Below are 13521 nucleotides of genomic sequence, written 5' to 3' on the forward strand. Positions count from 1 at the left end.
TTGCAGCATGCGGGCACAGTAGTTGTGGCTCGAGGGCTCTAGAGCACAGGCTCAGGAGTTGTGGCTCACGGGCTTAGTTGTTCCACGGCATGTCAGATATTCCCGGACCAGGGCTCAAACCCATGTCCCCTGCATTGGCAGGCGGATTCTTAACCACTGTGCCACCAGGGAAGTCCCGAAGCATTGTTTAGTCACTTGGCCATCATATCACGAGTGCCTACTAAGTGGTCACGTACAGAGATGAAACAGACATGTCACTCCCTCACCCTAAACTCTTCCATGGCTCCCTGTTGCCTAGAGAACAAAGCCGAACTCCTGGGCCCAGCATTCAAGACCCTCCATAATCTGGCCCAGCCTCTCTCTCCAGCCTTGAGCATTGCCTTCCATTGGCATTAAACCACATTCTTGACTCCCGTCCCCACCCTAATGGCCATGTGTTGGTGTTCTCTATGCTGCTTGCCTGCAGTGCCTTCCAAGCACCTTCACCAACAAACTCCTGTTCTTTTCCATAAGGCTGAGGTCCCCTCTAGGAAGCCTTCCCTGACTGCCCCCTCCTCCAGCCCCACAGCTTTCAGGCATCCTCCATGACCATTGGAGTCTTGGCTCGTCCCTCCAAAGGTGTGAAGGGCAGAGCCATGTCAAGCCTCTCTCAGGGTCTTTCCTGAGGTTGGGCTCAGGCTCATGGCAGGGGGACATCCATGTGGCTTTGCAGAGGCCTCAAGAAGTTCCCATGAGTCCATGCAGAGCTGAGGGCCCAGAGGGACCAGCTCTGTACCCCTCTCTCTGGGAGCATCAGTTAGGGATCCCTGGACCCTCGGCCACCCTGGACACCTTCTAACCCAAAGAATCAGGCCGGGCCAGAGCAGCTTCAGCCAGCTCTGCAGGAGTGCAGGTGTACAGGCCTTCTCAGAGGACCCCACCCTGGCATGGTGGTCAGGGCCCTCCAAGGATGGGAGAACGCTCAGATGTTCCTGGCATCCTTGTCTCCGAGAAGGTGGGCAGGGAGGGACAGAGAGGGGACGCAGAGGTTTGGGGTTGACTTTTCTTCTCTTTCTCATTCTAGTAAGGACCCTCCATGCATTGGCCAGGATGGTTGTGGGCTGTACCTCGCTGAGCCCTCCCCTCACTAAGGCTGCCCCACACCCAGCCTCTTAATGCAGCAAGCTCTACACCAGGCAGGATCCACCAGCCAGAAATAACAGGAGCATCCTCGAGGGTGGGTACAGGCGGAGCCGAGGTAACAGGAGAAAGGCTGATTCATCTCCAGGCTGTGAGGCCAGATGGTGCCCCTTGCTGCCCTCACCCCCTAGCCTGGAGGCCCCCAGCCTCGCCTGTCCTGGTGCTGTGTTCTGGTACCTCCTCTGGGCTGGGAGGAACCGTCCTAATGCCCAGGGCAGGGCAGGGCAGGGGGGCCCAAAGGTCACCCTTCCCTGCTTCCTGGCCCTGGCCAGAGCTGTACCTGTGGCCTCTTTTGCAAAGAGGAGACAGACGGTACCCACTCCTAGCCTGCTTGTGACGATCACATGAGCCAGCACAGCGCCTTGGCATGGAGCACGTTATATACAACACACGTCCGTTTCTACGTGGGGAAACAGGCTCAGCCAGTGCTGTGATTTGAACCCAGGCCTGGGCTGTCCTAAGGAAAGAGCTCGGGGCAGGAAGGAGGCTGGCTGGGGGGCTAGAGAGGGCTCTAGTGCCAGCCTGGGGCGGGAGCTTGTAATCCTCACCACCTCCTTTGTGCAACGCCCACGGACCGGAGCCCAGAGCCCTCCCTGGGCCCCTCTGCCTGGACCAGACACCCTGTGCTTCCTTCTGCCCCATCCCAAGTTCACAGTCAGCCTGATGCCTGGCAGCCTCAGGCTGCCCACCCCACGCCCCACCCCCACCTTTGGAGTAGGACCGGAACATTTGTTGGGCATTTGTTCTTAAGTTCTGGGAAAGGAGAAGGAAGGGAGGGGCGGGCTTCGGGGAAGGCTGCCCTGGGGACAGTAATCAGATCCTGGGAACCATGTGATTTGTTTCTGGCAGATGTGTTTACAGATGTTTTTGTCCGGAGGCTGGGGAAGAAGATGAGGACCCATTCCTTTATTGGGGGGCAGCAAGTGGCGCAGCAGGAGCACAAGGCAGGTTTGCTATCAGTTATTTAATGAACCTTCCCGGCTGGCCAGGCACAGGCGAGCAAGGCAGTAGCTTTTCCAGCAGCTCTGGGGTGGGGGAATGATTCCCCCTTGCTGCTGTATCAATATTCAGCTTCTTGTTTACATGTTCAGTTGGAATGTCCTCTATCTGAGAACGAGGATGAGGTAACTTAGGACCATATTCCTGGAAGTCTGGTTTCATGGTTTACTTATTCCTAAATCTGTTTGTCCTAAAGTGGACCAGCCAGTGCAAGGCATGCTGGGAAGTTTGCTGTGAGGTGGAGGGGTCAGGACTGGACACGGCTTCGGGGCCTGACAACTGACTGTGGACTCAAGTGTGATGTAGGCTCTGCGGTGGGGTGTGGGGAGGGCATCCACCTCCCTGGGCCGGAAGCAGCAGCGGGAGGGAACCAAGGTGGTGGGTGGGACTGAACTCAGTGGGGCGGGGGGAGGAGACACCCCCAAACAGGAAGACGTTCCTTGTAGCCACATAGTCCACCGTCAGTGAAAATCAGAACACAGCCCCAGCCCCCATCAACTTCCAAGGAGAGAAAATGCAGAGAGGAGGTCCTGGCTGCTAGAAACAACTCAGGTGGCTGGAATCAGGAGGGCCTTTATTATCCCACATGATATATTGGCTAAGGTACTCGGGAAGCTGCTGGTAACAAAAAGACCCCAAAGTGAAGTCACTTAAATAAGGTAGAAGACTGTTTCTCTCTCACATCACAGCCCCAAGGTGAGTGCCCCAAGGTGAGTGCCCCAAGGTGAGTGCTCCAATGGGACCACTGTCATCTCCAGGATGGGGCTTCCAAAGGGCTCCAGCTGCTGCTGTTTTTCAGCGAGTGAGAAGAGGGGAAGAGAGTGCCCAAGGCAAACATCTTTAAGAAGAGGATCCAGAATTTGCAATGGGATGTTCTGCTCACATCCCATCAGCCCGGACTCAGTCACATGGCCACACTCAGCTGCCCAAGGATGCTTGGAAGTGTAGTCTGCAACTGCGGGGGCGGGGGGGCAGCACATGTCCAGCTAAAACTCAGTAGGTTCTATTACTAAAAGGATGACAGGAAGAATGGACACTAGAGGACCGTTAACAGTGCCTGCCACAGGCAACAAGGAGTCTGGTGATAGGGTACCTCTAGGGTTGATTAATTCAGTAGCTCACCAACGTATTCATGTCTTCAGGGATCCAGTGTATTGACTTTTAGTCTCAGGCTGGTCCCCTCGTGGCCTCAAGATGGCTGCCAGTACTACAGCATCACACCCTTAGGCACTAATACAAAAAGGCAGAAAAGAGAATGTTCCTCCCTTGTGTCTATGAAAACTTTCTCAGAAGCCCCCTTCTCCAACTGACTTCCCCTAACTCTCCTTGGCCAGAATAGCATCATGTGTCCATTCCTGCTCCAATTACTAGCAAAGGCAGTGGAATGACCAGGATTGGCTTGGGTCGATTGAGAATAACCCCCCAGGGCATGTGATAGTTGTATGTCATTTCATTTATAAGAACTTAGAGGTAGGTCTGCAGCTGAGATGGCCTTGCAGAGCTGTCCTGAGCTGGGGCAAGGAGCTGGATCCTCACAGGTCACATTGATCAGTCTCTGGATACAGGCTGTCTCTGGAAGAAGAAATGACCTTGGATGAGCCAGTTTCTTCAGCCCAGGCAAATGCTGCTCCCCTGGTGTTGCTGCCTCAGGAGCTTGGAGAAAGGATCCCACTGAGCCAGCCTCAGGCCTCTGAGGATGAGGTGACAGTCAGCTGGTGCCAGAGTCTCTGAGAGGGTGGGATGCAGAGTGTGGAAAAAAATCTAAAACTGGGACTAAGTGCCAATGCTGCCTGAAGAGCCCAGAAACGAACCCTTACACTTATGGTCAATTGATTTTTTTCTAAGACGATTCAATGGGGAAAAAATAGTTTTTTCAACATATGGTGCTAGAAAACTGGATATCCACATGCAAAAGAATGAAGTTGGACCCCCCTTCTCACACCATATATGAAACCCAATTCAAAATGTATCAAAGATCTCAATGTAAGAGCTGAAACCGTAAAACTCTTAGAAGAAAACAGAGGATTTATTCGTTACAATTTTGGATTAGGCAATGGTTTCTTAAACATGACACCAAAAGCACAAATAACTAAAGAAAAAAATAGTTAAATTGGACTTCATTAAAATTAAAATTTGGAGGGAATTCCCTGGCAGTCCAGTGGTTCGGGCTCTGCACTTTCACTGCCAAGGGCCAGGGTTCAACCTCTGGTCAGGGAACTAAAATCCCGCAGGCCGCACAGCGCAGCCAAAAAAAATAAAAAAACTTAAGTGTTTTTTTTTAATGTTTCAAAGGACACCATCAAGACAGTGAAAAGAGAACCCACAGAATGGAATCAATGATTTATCAATCGTATATCTGATAAGGGACTTAATACCTGGAATATATAAAGAATTCTTACAACAAAAAAATTTAAAAATGGACAGTGGATTTGAAAGGCATTTCTCCAGGAAAGATATACAATGACCAAAAAGCACGTTAAAAGATGTTCAACAGGGCTTTCCTGGTGGCACAGTGGTTGAGAGTTCGCCTGCCGATGCAGGGGACACGGGTTCGTGCCCCGGTCTGGGAAGATCCCAAATGCCGCGGAGCGGCTGGGCCCGTGAGCCATGGCCGCTGAGCCTGCGCGTCCGGAGCCTGTGCTCCACAGCGGGAGAGGCCACAGCAGTGAGAGGGCTGCGTACCGCAAAAAAAAACAAAAAAAAAAGATGTTCAACATCATTAATCACCAAAGCCACAGTGAGACACCACTTCACACCCACTAAGATGGCTATAATCAGAAAGACGGACAATGACAAGTGTCAGAGAGATGTCATACATTGCTGGGGGAACGTAAAAACGGTGCAGCGGCTTTGGAAAACAGTCTGTCAATGCCTCAAACAGCTAAGCATAGAGTTACCGCATGACCCAGAAATTCCCTTCCCAGTTATACACCCAAGAGAACTGAAAACACATATCCACGTAAAAATATGTACGTGGATGTTCATAGCAGTACTATTATTATAGCCAAAGGCTTTAACAACCCACATATCCATCAGCTGATGCATGGTTATAGCCATACAATGGAATATTATGCAGCAATAAAAGGGAGTGGGGTGCTGACACGTGCTACAACATGGGTGAACCTTGAAAACATGCTGAGTGAAAAAAGCCAGACAGAAAAAGCCACATATCATATGATTCCATTTATATGGAGTGTCCAGAACAGGCAAATCCAAAGAGACAGAAAGTAGATGAGTGGCTGCCAGGGGCTGAGGGAGGAGGGAATGGGAGTGACCGCTGATAGGAATGGCAGCTCTTTTTGGAATGATGGAAATGTTCTAAAATTAGTGATGACGGTTGCCTAATTCTGTGAATATACTAAAAAAAAAAATCACTGGGCAAATGTTATGGTGATAATAATAATATTATTTTAAATATATAATTTAGATTTTATATATTATATATATATTTACTTTAGTTATTTATTTTGGTCCCATGGATAAGGGGCCTAACACGGTCCCCTGGCAGTCCCAGCTTCCAATTCAGTGGAACCATTGTTCTGTCCACTGTTGGAAGCATTTCCCCTTGCAAGTTTCAGGAACAGGAAACAAAAATTCCATGAGTGGTTACTGGGTGTAGTCATGATTCCTCACTGTGTGTTCTGTTGCGGGATATGCTGGCCTCTGATTCAGCACATACGCTTTATCCTCTAAGTGAGGACCCCATTTTTCAGGGGTTGCCTCCCAACTAGGGACATACCTTGAGTCTTCAGTAGGTCACGCCCCATATTCTTGGACCAGCTGTTTCTGGGTGGTGAAGTACCTTAGAGACAATAGCTTAATAAAGGCTCACTCTGCCCTGGAGGATCCCTTGCTGGGTTGTGGCTGAAGTGTGCCCAGCTGTGCTCTCCAATGCTGCTGAGAAGGGCCCGTGGCAGAGGAAGGGCAGGGGGAGCAGCAGCTTTGACCCCAGCTTGGTCTAAAGCCACGAGATGTGACGCCCACCCCACTCCCAGCTGAAATTTTCAGGAAGAGTTCATTTTACTGGAGTCTGGGAGGAAACGACAAGGATTGAGTAGTGAAGGCTGAGAGAGAGATCATTTTACCACCAAGATCCTGCAAGATAATATTCAAAGTGAAAATAATGAGGACTTCCCTGGTGGTCCAGTGGCTAAGGCTCCGCACTCCCAATGCAGGGGGCCCGGCTTCGATCCCTGGTCAGGGAACTAGATCCCACATGCTGCAACTAAACATCCTACGTGCTGCAACTAAACATCCCGCATGCCGCAACTAAAGTTCTATAAAAAATGAAATAAATTAATTAAAAAGAAAAAAGAGGGCTTCCCTGGTGGCGCAGCGGTTGAGAATCTGCCTGCCAATGCAGGGGACACGGGTTCGAGCTCGGGTCCGGGAAGATCCCACATGCCGCGGAGCAACTAAGCCAGTGCGCCACAACTACTGAGCCTGCGCTCTAGAGCCCGCGAGCCACAACTACTGAGCCCACGCACCGCAACTACTGAAGCCTGCGCACCTAGAACCCATGCTCCGCAACAAGAGAAGCCACAGCAACGAGAAGCCCGCACACCGCAAGAAGAGTAGCCCCCGCTCACTGCAACTAGAGAAAGCCCGCGCACAGCAACAAAGACCCAATGCAGCCAAAAATAAATAAATAAATAATTTTTAAAAAAATGGTTGAAAGGATACATTTTATGTTATGTATATTTTACCACAACCAATTTTTTGTTTTTGCTTTGTCTTTTTTTTGGGCCACGCCACGCGGCATGCAAGATCTTAGTTCCCCGACCAGGGATGGAACCCGCGCCCCCTGCAATGGAAGCACAGATTCTTAACCACTGGACAGCCAGGGTAGTCCCCACAATTAATTTTTGTAAATCATAATAAAAAGGAGATGGGAAATGTGAGGCAAGGTCAGGAAGCACTATGGCGAAGTCAGTGGCTGAACTTGAAAGCCATGCAAAAGATGTGTGTCAAGTTTGTGCTTAAAAGATAGAAATCCCGGGCTTCCCTGGTGGCGCAGCGGTTGAGAGTCCGCCTGCCGATGCAGGGGACACGGGTTCGTGCCCCGGTCCGGGAAAATCCCACATGCCGTGGAGCGGCTGGGCCCGTGAGCCATGGCCGCTGAGCCTGTGCATCCGGAGCCTGTGCTCTGCAACGGGAGAGGCCACAACAGTGAGAGGCCCGCATACCGCAAAAAAAAAAAGGATAGAAGTCCTGAACCTAAATTTCCTCAAATTTCAGGGAAATCGAAGCACCTCCTTATTTGCCTTTAGCAATCCACTGTTTTAATAGCAGCATGGAACTCTCTTATAACAAAACCTTTCTTGGTTTGAAAGAACACAGCTGACTCCAGTGAATAATTTTCTATTAAATGGAGGAGGGGTGATGATGATGACGATGGTGATGATTCATTTTCCAGCCCTTATTCTCAGCCAGGCACTCTCATAAGCACTTTATACATGTTAACTCATCTAATCCTCACACTCACCCTTTGAGGAAGGGTGTATATTGACCCCACTTTGCAAGATCTGGAAGCACCTTCTAAGTCAGGATAATTCATTTGTAGTCAATGCCATTTTTACATTGGTCTTTAACCAATTTCCACTTCCTCCATGTTTGGCCAGTCTGACTCCTGACAAACCATGCCAGGTGTGCCCGTCCGGATACAAGCACCCCATCAGAAAGAGGCCAGCATGGGGACTGTGCCCCTGGAAACAGCTACCTGGCTTCCCTGCCCTCAGACCTCTGTCCTCAGCCGATGCTGCCCTGTCACCCTCTCCTCCATTTCTGCCACTGCCTGAGCCTCGCCATGGCTAGGGCTCCAGGCTCCATGCCCTGGTAACCCCACCTCCCCTCTCACTTCTGATGTCATCTCCGGTAAGCCCTGGGCCTCCCCATTCTGTTCCCTGTCCCAGGAAAGTCTCTACATGCCCAAAAACCTCAGACAAGCCAAATATACCTGAATATTTCTTCACCAGGAAACTCCACATCCTAACCACGCTGGATAAAAAAGCTTTTTTTTTTTTTTTAAATCAGAGTTCATAAAACCCCCGATGACTCTGCGATGTTTTGGTAGAGAAAAAAACAAACAAAAAGCAACATTTCACAAAATGGATTTCTGGCCATTGCAAAATGATGATAAACTGTCCCAACTTCCCAGAAAGACTGAAAGGAAGATTCATCTGCAATCAGCTTCTTACTTTCCATTTGGGTTTTAAATGCAATCCCACCCCCAGTTTGATTACAGAAATTCAGAACTGAGATTGAGGGAGAATATTCACACGAAGAAGAAAAAGAGATGAGCATCCAACGCAGAGCCAAGAAACTGCTGGAAGCCCTCAGCCCAGCCCAACCCTTTCCCATCACAAAGCCACAGAATTTCAGGACTGGGAGGAACTGTAGACCTACCGGCCCAGCTGTTACATCCCTGGATAAGCACTTGCCCTTCCATTTGGATTGTCTATAAATTACTGTACAATCTGAGATGTGGAAACAAACACTGAAATTAACAATGACTTAAAGAAGGTAGAATTTTAGTTCTCTCTTAGGTAAGAGGCCAGAGGTGTGGCGGGGGGGGGGGCGGTCAGGGCTCAAGGATTTAGCTGCTCCCCAAAGTCATTCAAACACCTCAGGCTTCTGCTGCCCTGTCTGTCCCTCCACACTCAGCTTTCATCTCATGGTCCAAAGCAGTCGCTCCAGCTCCGGCCATTGCACCCATAGTCAGCCAGCAGACCTGACCCAGAGATCACTCCCATCACTTCTGTTCTGAAGGGGAGCTGGGGAAAAAAAAAAAAAAAGCAGTTGTTATTTGGGAAGCCAGGTGCCCAGCTAAAATGTCTACTGCTACATAAGATAGAGAAATAGGTATTGGGGAGGGACTGGCCACGTCTGCCGCAGAGGGCTCCTAGGGGAAAATGCAAGTCATTCTGTGGCACAAATTTCCAGAATGAGTTGTGCTGAAACATAATGAATGTCACATTTTGTTTTATTTGGAACTCGCTAGCATCTTGGGCACAGTTCCACTTTGTTGTTAATGTCAAAATTGCATCTCAAGAAAAACTGTAATGACTAGTGGACTTTGCTGCTAGTTCAGAGGGTGGGCTCTGGAGGCAGACTGCTCAGGTTTGATTCTGGGCCCTCTTCCTACAAGCCAAATGGCTTTGGGCAAATTACCTACCTGTTTGTGACTCAGTTTACACATCTGTAAAATGGGGATAATCATTGTTCCTGCCTTACTTGACTGTTGTGAGATTGCATGTGGGAGTACCCAGCACCATACTGGGGACATAGGAAAAGCTTGATAAATGCTAGTTGTGGTAGTTAGTCTCCAAAGATGACTCCAAACAACCCCTACCCTCTCTGTACACATATGCCCCTCCTCCATCAAGATGTGGAGCTTACCTGTAACCCCTTGAGTCTGGGTTGGGACTAGGACCCAGTGGAAGTGACGGCCACTCTGGGCCTGACCTTTAAGGAAACAGGCAGCTTTCACTTCCTCCCTCTTGGAACCCAGATGCCATGCTGTGAGGAAGCCCAAGCAGCTGCATGGATAGGCCCACATGGAAGGCAACTAGGCTCCCAGCTCACCCACAGTCTCCACTGAGATCCCAGCCTTGTGAGTGAGCCATCTGGGAAGTGGATCTTCCAGGTAGTCAGCTATCCCAGCTGATGCCATGTGCAGCTGAGAGATGATCCTGCCGAGCCTATGCAATTGCAAACTGTGAGCAAAGAAATGACTGTTGTTTTAAGCTACTAAATTTGGGGGGGGGGTGTGTTTTTATGCAGTGATAGATGACCAGAAGGCAATTTGATATGTAGAAGTAGGATGCTATTGAAATAAAAACTTTAGGGACTTCCCTGGTGGCGTAGTAGTTAAGAATCTGCCTGCCAACGCAGGGGACATAGGTTCGATCCCTGGTACGGGAAGATCCCACATGCCCTGGAGCAACTAAGCCCGTGCGCCACAACTACTGAGCCTGCGCTCTAGAGCCCGAGAGCCACAACTACTGAGCCTGAATGCCACAACTACTGAAGCCTGTGCACCTAGAGCCCATGCTCCACAACAAGAGAAGCCACTGCAATGAGAAGCCCGCGCACCTCAATGAAGAGTAGCCCCTGCTCGCCACAACTAGAGAAAGCCCGTGTGCAGCAATGAAGACCCAATGCAGCCAAAATTAATTAATTAATTAATTTAATTAAATTAAAACTTTAAATGTGTGGCATTAGTTTGGGAACCAGATGGCAGGAAGGGCCTAGAGGAAACTGTGAAAGCTTAAAGAAGAGTGAGAGAGTGCTATTGGATGATGAAGAAACTAGGACCCCAGTTATGTAGCTGAAGTGGGATAAAAGCAGACGCTTGTTTTAATCCCCTCCTATTCACCTCTTTGGTGAGAGAGGGATCCCCCACCTGAAGGTGGTGGCAATGGCTGAAAACACAACACCCAACACTGGACAGATGAGACAGCAATCTGTTTATGCATCATATATACTCACAGCCCAGGGAAAGAGGACACTGCACACCATGCAGACCCACACCTAACTTGCCCTCAGGAACAGTGTGAACAACCAGGGGCAGGGAAGCCAGGCTCTGTAGTATCAAGAGGGTGAGGTGCCTCTGGTTCCCATGGGCGGACGTGATGGGGTTTGTTGGTATAATTCCTCGGGCTGCCAGGAGGCTGAAACCCGCTTCACAGGGATAAGCAGGAATTGTACCAGGTCCGTGGGACAAGGTGGGTTGTTTAGCTAGGGGACCTTATCCACGGGAGCAGAGTTCCTGTGCAGGGGACTTGCTGTCAGGCCATTTGAGGTTGTCCCAATTTCACCAGAAGTCAAGGCTGTACATAATACGGGGCCTAAATTTTAGTCTTTATACCACAGTGCTTAGCAAAACCGGTGGCTGTGGTGATGTGAAAGATAGAAAAAGTGTCCAGTGACCATGTAGGTCTGGTTAAAGTGACTACCAGGCAGAATGTTGAAAATGCCCGGTATCCTCTTCAAACTATTATGTATTTCATTTCTTTAGGAATGAGGTTGTCAGGATGAACATTTGCAAAACAATCTTGGCTGTCTTTGAGCCGAGGACAGAGCCTGGCGTGCTGCTTATCTGCCTTATTATTTGAACGAATGCATTCTGGTGCCTCTGTCCTGCCACAGGTCCTGTGTCAGTTTCAGCAAGTTCTTCACCTGCAAATAGTCTGCTTCTGTGAACAGTTTATTTAAGCAGAGCAAGTGACTGGAGCAATAAGCAGGGCACCTGGGGAGCCGAGATGACCAAAAGGTACCAGAAGGTAGTTTTTCCCAGGCAAAGTTAATTTTTTCTGCTTCAACTGCCATAATATTGTTTCCCAGAGGAAACGGTCAGTGATGTCAAATAGGGGACGCAGAGGGCTCAGGGGCTGGTCGCTCTGAGGTTCCTCCAGGGAGCCAGTGGGCATGCAGGAAGTGGGCAGGTGAGGCTGCCACAGGTCCAGTTCACTATGCAGGTTTTCTCACCCACGTTTTCTTGTTTAAGTCACACACCCACCTTACTAAGTTGTCATAAACATTCCCATTTTAGAGATGAGGTTATTGAGGCTCAGAGAGGTCATCAAGATTTGAACTCCTGTCTCTCTGGGAATAAAACTCATGCTCTTTCAACGACACCAGGGAGTCCCAAGCTGTCTCCCAAAGACCCTGCCCTGTGACTACCCAGGGGACCCACCAGAGTCCCCGATCTCAGATAGGAATGAAAACAGACTACGTGGCAGATCCCATCCTTTGCGTGTTACAGTGCACAAACCTGCAAAGCTCATCTGTGTCAATGAGCAGGGGGTGGGGTGTGGACACCCCCAGACCCCACTCGGACTTGGGCCAGACCCTCTCTTCACAGGGCACTTTTGCAGTGTCACTCATTCAACTATATCGTGGACTACCACGCACCAGTCCCTGCCTGGGGCCGGACTGCCTGGGCCTGAATCACATGCAGCTGTGTGATGCTGAGTAGGTGGCCTCAGTTTCCTCATCTGTGGAATGGTGGTAATACAGACACCTACCTCCCAGAGTGGTCGGAAGGAATGGATGATTTAAGGTGTATTGCACGGTGTCAGGCATATAGCAAGCACTCTCCTTTCGTTATCATCATCATCATCTGATGAATAGATGAATGGAATTCATTGTAAAACTGTAAGATAGACAGGAAAGGCTATAATTAACCCCGTTTTATAGGTGAGAAAATTGAAGCTCAGAGGCATTAAAAAGGTTGCAGAGACAGAATGGGTACAATTATTCTTATTTTACAGATGAGGAAACTGAGGCTCAGGGAGATAAGTAACAAGTTCAAGGTCAAAGTCAGTGTCAAAGGCAGGCCTAAATGCTCTGGCCCAGGCTCCCCCTCTGCCCTCAGTAATATCCCCCTCTTTGGAATTCTGCACTAACACAGCAGGATTTCACAGAGGGCACAGGTAGCCCTCGTCATCAATGGCCAAGAGGACAGTGGCCTGAGATGGTGTAGGTCCTGCAGTAGCTTGTATCTTCCAGCCAAATCTGCCCGTGGCCTCACCCGTTCAGGTCTCACCTGCTCAGGTGCTGCAGGAAGTCCCCTGGAAAATGTTGGCTCAGGAATCCCCCTCCCCCTCTCCCACTGGGCTCAGCACCTGTGCCTGCCCAGGTGGATGGAGACAGGGGGGCTGGACTTGGAGACCCGCAGTACCTCACCCTCAGCTGGCTGGATCAGAGGGCCCTGGCGCTCTGCCTGAATTGCACCATTATTGCTTCCTTTGGGTTTAAGGTGGTATGTAGCCGGAACTTCCTCACGAAGCAGAAATTACCCTGAGGGGAGACAATTAAGAGTTCTTAAAGAAAGGGAGGGGCTGGGTGTGTTTCTCGATTTTTAGTGAAAGGAAGTAATTTGTTTTGAAGGGAGGGTAGTGGAAAGGGATGGAAGAAAGTTCCAGAGTGTGGAAGTTGGAGGGGGCGTTGACTGGCACTTATGAGAGGTTTGGGGGAGACTGCTGTTAAGAAGCGCTCACGTGGATTAAGCATGTTCTTTTGCTAGGCTCTGTCCTCAGCCCAGACCTGCGCGACCTCATTGAACCCGCCAGGTGGAGACGCCTAGCGTTGAGCCCTCCACACGGCCCGCCCCGCGGACGCCAACTCGGCCTCCATTCAAGCGCTTCATCCAACAACCTCTGGAGCCCCTGGGGCGCAGGAGAACTGGAGGGACAGGGCTAGAAATGCTGAGTGCAGCGGGGAATAAACCGGAGAAACGAAGGCGAGGGAAGGAGCTGGAGACACAGAGGATTATCGTGAGCGCTGGAGGCTCGGTGCTGCCGCCTTGAGGCTGCGCGGGGGACCCAGACGGAGGGCCCG

At 50.1% G+C, this 13521-nt stretch overlaps 1 long non-coding RNA gene across 1 annotated transcript; it reads right to left on the minus strand.

Moving 5' to 3' along the window:
* Positions 1–8825: 8825 nt before the first annotated feature.
* On the minus strand, positions 8826–12944 carry LOC307194847. The gene is made up of 3 exons (XR_013830645.1): positions 12868–12944; positions 12207–12334; positions 8826–8951 (listed from the first exon to the last, which is right to left on the minus strand). It is a non-coding gene; the product is annotated as an uncharacterized lncRNA (long non-coding RNA).
* Between the last annotated feature and the right edge of the window lie 577 nt (positions 12945–13521).

The sequence above is a fragment of the Stenella coeruleoalba genome, assembly GCF_951394435.1.
Source record: "Stenella coeruleoalba genome assembly, chromosome: 11".
NCBI classification, from domain to species: Eukaryota; Metazoa; Chordata; class Mammalia; order Artiodactyla; family Delphinidae; genus Stenella; species Stenella coeruleoalba.